Source organism: Neomonachus schauinslandi, chromosome 9 (assembly GCF_002201575.2).
Source record: "Neomonachus schauinslandi chromosome 9, ASM220157v2, whole genome shotgun sequence".
NCBI classification, from domain to species: domain Eukaryota; kingdom Metazoa; phylum Chordata; class Mammalia; order Carnivora; family Phocidae; genus Neomonachus; species Neomonachus schauinslandi.
In genome coordinates, this window is record NC_058411.1 from 24,876,804 (window position 1) to 24,884,777 (window position 7,974).

Genomic DNA, 7,974 nt, shown 5'->3' on the forward strand with positions numbered 1-7,974 from the left:
CTCTCTGCAGAAGGTGGCCTTGGGCAAGACCTGTCCAAGAACTCGAGGGGGCGGTGCTTTAGGATTTGTTCTGGCCAGCAAGGCCTCAGCTGCTCATTGCCAGGGCTTTTCTTCCTAGCACAGGGCCACCCTGGCCTGTTCGGGGGGGCCCCTTGCCCACATGTATCACCTGCATGCCTTAATCTTTCATAGCTGGGGTGCAGCCTGGGTGCTCCTGGGCCGGCAGCTCCTCACACATCCCTCAACTCAGAACAGCTGCTGGTCTCTGCAGATTAGCCTTGCTGCTGCTCCACTCGGCCTCCGGAATGGGACCGAAGGGAATGGCGGAGAGGCTAGATTAGGGACAGTTAGCCAGAGGTTCTCTCCCCCTTGTTTTGAAAGCCAAAGACCCCACCTGAATTCTGCTGCTGTGTTCATGGTTATAAGCTTTCCATGCCCAGGTACTGGGGAGTTTATCTGTGCGTGTGTATTTTTGAACATTGTATCCTGGGTACTGGGCATGTGCCTGTCTGAGCCCCAGGCCCACCTGTCCACACCCTACCCATCGTTCATTGTGTTTCTCTCTCCCCGGGCACCTCCTGAGATGGTCTCAAGTCAGTGCCCTTTTGGTTTTCAGGACTATGGCCCATCACTGTTCTCTTCTGCCAGGAAATGCAGTTTAAAATGCCTCAAGATGGCAGAGGGCAGGAGTTTTATAGATGATCTTTTCCTTGTTTTCTTATTTGTTTCTGTTTTGGAAATGAAATGGGGGTTTTAAGTGGTCATTTAAGCTCTCTTTTCCAAATAAAGGTTTACCATTTCCCCCCTACTGCTGATCATTTTGTTAGGATCCTGAAAGGCATGGGGGAGAGAAGGCCTGGAGAGTGAGGTGGGCGAGAGGAAGAGACCGATCCTGGGCTGGGTTCTCAGGTACTAAAGCTTGACCTGAGAAAGGTATAATGGCCCTGTGATAATTGGCACATATCCCTGCTGCTCTGAGGCCTGCGAGGAACAGGGCCTGAAGAAGCCTCCTCGCTTGCCTTTTGTTGGGGTCCAGCTCTCTTCTGCCTCCTCACCAAGCTAGAGGACAGCTCCTTCAGCTGCTTTCATTCCCATTCCGTCTGCTGCCACCATATCTTCCCCTGGTCCACATGCATTTCAGGAGAGTCTGAATGGAACGTAGGGTGAGAAGCATTTTCTTGGTCAAAGCCATGGCAGCTGCGTGAGGCATGATGTGTGCGTGGCAGTTGCCTCTTGCTCAGTGCCTATTTCTGATAATCTCTTTTGCATGCTGGAGTCAGAGCTGGACTGTGGGCCATCTGTTGCTGGGAAGGTTTCCCTTCCGGGCCTCATTCTGCTGGTACTTTCGTCTTCCTCCAGTCTCCTTCCGCAGCAGGTCCATGAAGCCCACATGCCCCTGGGAAGCCCTGAAACTAGGTGTGGCTTCCTGCCTTGCCTGAGTAGAATCTCAGACCCCATACCTCTGAATCAGCCTCTGAGAATCTGAATTATTTAAAGTTACCTGGTGCTTCTGTTGAACCACCTGGGTTAGGATTCAGCTGAAAACAAAAGGAACACCGGTTGGTCATATTGGCCTGGTCATTTGGTGACTGTGGGTAAGTTCATTCCTTGTTGTGTTTTATATCTTGGTGAAATAGGAATTAAAGTAATAATCTTTTCCACTTATGAGGACTTTTCAGATCTGAAATTGTGTCGTTTGGGCTTTGGCAAGCAAGGGATGCTACGACTTGCAGAGTATCATTGGTAGGCACTGAGGGTGGGTAGGTCCCCCCCAGCCTGGCTGCGTAGTTTGCCCATGGGCGAGGCGTTATTTTGCAGCTCTAAGCTTTGAGGTGTGTCCCCAGAGACCCCTTCATGGCCTGGAGGGTTTCCTGATCACGTGACATTGGCACAGCCTTTTACTAAGTTGAACCAGTACTTCCACGTCCATTATCAGTTGACAGCACTAGGACGTGGCAGTGCAGGTGTTCATGTATTACCTCTATTTATATCTGAGGAAACACAATTCCCAAAGAGGCAAATTGAGTATCTCCTTTGCTTTATTCCTTGACACTCCACCCTCCTCAGAACATAGCCTTTCCTGGAGTAGGAGAGACAAGTTCCCTTGTAAGGCAGACCCGTGGGGGGTGGGCCCGGGAGAAGGGAAATGACCAACCAGCCTGCTGCTGGCTTTTGTCTTTAAACTTTGTTTTTTCCCCCAGTGCCTGCCCTGGTGTAGCAACTAACCAGAGGGTGGTTGTTTGATTGGTTATGTAATGCACAGTGTGGCCTCTCTCCCCCCAGGAGTCGGAGGGAGCCCCCTCTTGTAGTTTCCACCCGAGGAGAGGGTGGACCTGCAGCCCGACACTTCCAGCCTCATCCTGGTGCGCCTCCCCCCTCCTGAGCAAACGCGCAAAGCAAAACTGTTCTAGGCAAGGACCAGCCAGATGAGAGCCTGGTAAGGTCAGCTCTCACCCCGGTTAGGAGAATGTGAACTGAATGTGTTTCCAAGGCGACTCTGCCTTCGGCCCCATCCCTCCTCAGGTCCTCTGCTGCTGAGGCTTTACACAGCTGTGGAGAGAAGACTGGAGTCTCTACACTTAAATTCTGGGAGGTTTCATCTTTTCCACGACCAAGCCCTTTCTTGTTGGGGCTTGGAGGAAATGCATATCCCCAGAGAGCTGTCCCTCCAGCCGACCTGAGGTGGCCCATCTCCACCACCTGTCAAGCCTCAGCAGCTGGTCCCCTCACCCCCTTGGCAAACACTGAGGGTTACCAGGCAGTCCGCATCAGGGCCAGTTGTTTTGGTCTTTGCTATGACCCCTTTTTCTTGTCACCACTGCCCTCCAGAGTGGTGGTCAAGAGGTCAGATCCTGGCAGATGGGGGTGACAGGGCTTTCAACCTCTTCATGTTCAGGGATCCAAGAAGTGCCACCTGCATCCAAAAGTCCAACACAAATTAGTCATGTGCCTAAATGAGGCCGGGACATGCTGAGAGCCAGGAAGAAACAGAGCAGCAGGAAATGAGGTAACCCCTCTCCCCCATAAGTTGGGTCCTGATCTTCCCGGAAGTCCACAATGATATTTACCTCTCTGCCAATTCTAAGCAGTGTCCACAATGAGCCTGCTGAACTCATGATGGACTCTGGTCCCAGCACTGACTCAGCCCTCACTTGTACACCAGCGATCCAGGGGCCCCGCGATGAATGAGCCCATGTCACTGAAGTCTACCCGCAGGCCCTTGACTGGGTATTTTAGCTGGACTTGAACGTGTACATTATAATGTTGCCTTTGGGTAAAGGTGTACAATCCACATTATTCACAGATTCTGGTTATCTTTACTGAAAGGTCTTTTTTGGGTATCATTTAAATTGGACTTAAATGAGCCTGTAAGTAGCAAAACTGCCTCTCTCTGGATGCTCTACAGTCTAAGACGTTCGTGGATTCCAGCAGGCTGCCTCTCTTCTGAGCTGCCATGCTTTACAACCACGCCCCTGAAAGTCGGCGAGTCTTGCTGTTTAGCATAGGACCTTATGAGGATTGGCTGGAATAAGGAGGAGGAAATACCCTACCTCTTCTTACAAGTTCAGGTTTTACTCTCAGCTGAATGAAAGGAGAGCAGAGGAAAGAAGGGTACAGGTGAAAACTAAAGCTGTGGGGTCTACAAGTCTGGTTGCCACGGTTGGGCTAGTCTTGAAGCATGGGAAGGGGCCCAGAGCCGGAGGGAGCAAGGGTGATGGGTGGAACCAGAGGTGTTCTCCAAGGCGGTGGCTTTAGCCACCATAGATTCTGTGCTGAGACTGGGTAACTGCTGAGCAGGGACTTCAGATCCCTGTTGCTGTGGTTTTCTCAAATAACCTTTCCTCCTAGGGGAATACTCCTTCCTCCTCAGTTCCCCGGGGGCTGCTGGGAACTGGGATGGGAGGAGCAGATGCCGGCCTGCGGGGCTCAGGCTGGCTGTGTGAAGGAGAAGGGTTCATTTCCAGCCAGCAGGAAAGATCTCCCAGGCTAGGATTAACAAGAGCAGAGTGGCTTAGGCAGGCTGAGGGTGATGGTCTGGAACCCCAGAAGTTTCACGACTGCAGGGGCCTCAGGTTTTCCTGTTGGCTGGTTTGGGGCTCCCCTCATTTCTGGTCAGGTTCTTCCTGCAGCCACCGAGGCTGACACTGGTGGGTGGGGTGGGCTCTAGCCCCAGCTCCCGGGGGAAGGAGACAAGGCTTCCATGTGGTTTCTGCCCAGCCCGTGCAACCGGAGCCGGGGAGCCTTTATTCATTTCAGGAGAAAAGTGAGCACAGCAATGAGAGGGGTGTAACAGTGAGAGAGGAGGGGCAATTCTGACACAGGAAGAGCAGGAAGGACAAAGTCTGGTCCCACAGGCAGCCCAACACAAAGCTTAAGGGAGGGGCGGCCCCCATCACCAGGCCCCTGGGCCAAGCACACCCGAGAGAAAGGGGAACTTGGGACTCAGGAGCACCAGGATGTGGCAAGGGGGTCAACACTGACGGGCTTGCACCTAGCACCCGCAGCAGCCCTGCCTGGCCTGGGGTGGCCCCTCCCACCCTTCAGCTGGCTTCTCAGCGGGCACGAATGGAGCTTTCTGCGCAGGGCTGCTCCGGCACAAAGAACACAGTATGCCGGCCCAGCTTGCACTCTCCTGTACTCCGAGGCCAGAAGGTGGGCCCTAGGATGTTGGTGCATCGAAGCCAGAAAGCCACCCAGGCAGGAGACCCAGGTGCACACAGACACATGGGCCTCTGGGCACGCTGCTGACCAGAACTGGACCCCATCTCAGAGCCAGAAGGTCAAGTTCGAGATGGAAGGAATGGGGCGTGTGCTGACAGGACCCGAAACCAGACACAGCTGACCTATGGCCCTTTCTGCTCCTTGGAACCCTGGCCCTAGGCTTCATGGCACCCAGGGCCAGGGGGCTGCTACCCTCCCCATGTGGCCACGGCCAGGAAGGATGGGGCCTGGCGCGATGGGTGAGGGAACAAGACTGCGTTGAGGCCATGGGAGGGAGAGGACTGGCAGGTGGGCAGGAAGGCTCTGAAGCCAGTTTCCCAGTGTTCTGAGCTAGCACTGAGCACAGGGAGCTGGGCTTTGGCGAACAGTCACTGCCACCCCGACCCACCTTCATTAAACAGCTTTTTCTGACCTCACCTTGGGGCCTCCTAGGCCAGCAGCTCCCCCGCCCCCCCCCCCCCCCGCCCCACTGCTGGGGGCAGAGGAGCCCCCACTGAGTGCTAGAAGGCAGTCCTGAGTCAGGAGCCAGGCCCCTGTTCCTCACAGGAAGTGAGATGAGGTGAAACCAGGGATGGTGACTAAGGCCCCAAAGTCCTTGCCTCTGCCTCCCCAGAACCTCTGCAGTCAGGCCGGCCCCAGGGAGCAGAGCCCGTGTAAACACGCTCAGGAGGGGAGGAGGGGTTGCTACATATGAGAAAATGTTAAACAGAAATTACAAAGCACCGATGTATCCTGTGCTGGCCTCCACTGGCCGAGGGCTCGGCGAGGAAAGGGAGTGCGGGGGGCTATCAGCTCAGGGTGATCAGCTCCCTCTTGCAGGAAGCAACAGGGTGGGCCTCATTCCACTTCCTTCTCCCCGATGGCTTTGGCAAAGGAGCCTGTGGGTTGAGCAGTTTCCTCCCGTCTCCCTGACCCCAATCCCCTCTCACACGCCTTCCCTCAAACCCTGGGCTCTACAGGGGTGTCTGAGTCCCCTCCCCTGCTGATGAGTGGCTTGCACGAGGCAACCACAGACCTGGAAAAGGCCTCGTTCCTTTTCAGCTGCACACCTCCCAAAGGGAGCCATCTCTGCCTCAGGCCAATGTGGGGAACGTGGGGACCACCACTCCACTCCCTGAGAACTGGGATGGGATGGGATGGTGAGTCAGGGGTCACAGTGGCCCTTGAATTGACCTGGCTGGGGTACAGTCCAGGTGCAGGTTAGGTGCCTCCCCAGGGCCTGGTGACCCCTGAGGAACCCAAGGGACTGCCCATCTGGCTTCCTGCTGGGCCTGGCTCTGGGCCCAAAGCTGCTGGTGTGAAGAGCTGCCAGCCTCTGGTGCTTCCCTGATGGGCACTCACATTTGCAAAGGCATCCTGTCTCCCTCCCTCCCTCTTTAGCCCCATCCATCTCCCCATCCATCTCCCTAGCAGGCTGGGAGTTGCGCAATCTCCACTCCACCCCTGCTGGTGACCGGGTGGGTCTCTGGTCTGCTAGGAGAGTGAGGAAGACAAACATGGGCCAGCTTCAGCGGCGAGCCCGCCCTGGGAAGCCTAGAACTTTCGCGATTTCCACCTCAAAGCGTCTCAGTGGACTTCTACCCAGCACCAGCTCTCTCTACTTCAGAGATTACAAACTGGCATTCTCTTCCATTTTGGGTTTTTACATTTTCTGAACTGATTGCCAACATTTAAAGGTCAGGATATTTCACATAAAAATCCAGAGTTCTGGCTTCTGAAAAAAAAATTAGACAATCTGGCGATGCAGGGCCCCTCTCTGAGCAGAGCTGAGCAGCAGTAGGGCCCACCCAGCCCTGCAGCCCTCCTGTTAATGCCCTGCCTGGCCCTGGGGGCGAGCGAGCTTACCACTCTAGTTCTGATCCTCCCTTCTCCAGGGCCCAGGCCCTGGCTGAATCATAGCCTCTCGGTGAAAAGAACCCTCACTGGTCATCTTATCTAGCTACCCTCCCATAACCTGAATCCTCTCTACAGCTTCCCGACAAGTAGCCATCCAGGCTTTGCTTGGATACTTCCAGCAGCAGAGAATTCACTATTCCCCAAGCAGCCCGATTCTAAACTCTCCCCCACATCCTTTTCTCACGTACACTCCCCAGTTCCCAGGCTCTGCTCCTCCGTGGTGGCCAGCTGCACCCTTGCCCTACCCCCTCCTTGTTGCTTGAGCCTCTAGAACCTTCCCCCAACCCTGCCAACTTCTTTCCACTTCTCACTCGCCTGCCAGGTATCTCACACTTGACAGGCAGACTGCAGACTCCAGCTGTTCAGATTCTTCCCTGACAAGCCACACGCCAGAGGCCTGATCGCCACTGGTACCCCCAAACCTAGATGGGCTGCTAAAGGAGGGGAGACAGGCCTGAGGCACAAGCATCCTGATCAGGTCTTCCTTTTCACAGCAAGAACTGAGGTAACAGAAAGGGGGGAGTAGCAGTGCCTCCCCCCAACCCTTGGGGACTGCCAGGGGATAGCCCCAGGCCTGAGTGTCCCACTCTATCCAGCCACGGTTCCTGGACCCACCAGGCCTGCTCAGTCCCTACAGTCACGCTGAACCCAGTGCAGCTCTGGGCCTTTGGCAAAGCCCAGCCCCTCTGCAGGGAGCCCCCCAGCTTCAGCACCAGGCAGAGCTGGACTAAGCAAGGAGACCAGGTAGGGGCCTGCGATCTCTTCCCCCAGTGGTCTGTCCTGGGCTCTCCTACAGCCCGCATAGCATTGTCCATGGGCCACAAGGGCTCTCCTGGGCCATGGGCTCTGCTCTTGGGGCAGATGTGGCCTTGTGCCAAGCTCCTGATACTGGCCACACAGACCTTTCCCAGGATGATTTCTACCCTGCTTCCCGTTCCCTGGGTCAAGATTCTGCCAGGGCAGGCAGAACCGGACAAACACCTCCATCCCTCCCCAGACCCCACCCCCATCCTGCCACAGGCTTAGTGGGGCTGGGAGATTTCCCACAGACAGGATGGACTCAAGTCCCAGAGAGACGCCAGCAGAGCCAGCCACCCCTCCTGGCCCAGCCTTGTGGGACTTAGATCTCCTAAGCACTGGCCTTCTGGCGATGGGCAGATCCATTAGTTTTTTAAGTTTTCCCCAAAAACTTTAAACTTCAGTTATCAGGTTAAAAATTCCAAATAAAATACTAACTGCTTCTTGGCCCAAAGTTAGGGGTCTTGGCCCAGTGGGAGGGGCAGCAGCTTGGGTGGCTGAGCTGAGACAGGCCCTTCCTGCTGCCTCTTGCCCTGCCCCCCATCACCAGCGCCCCTC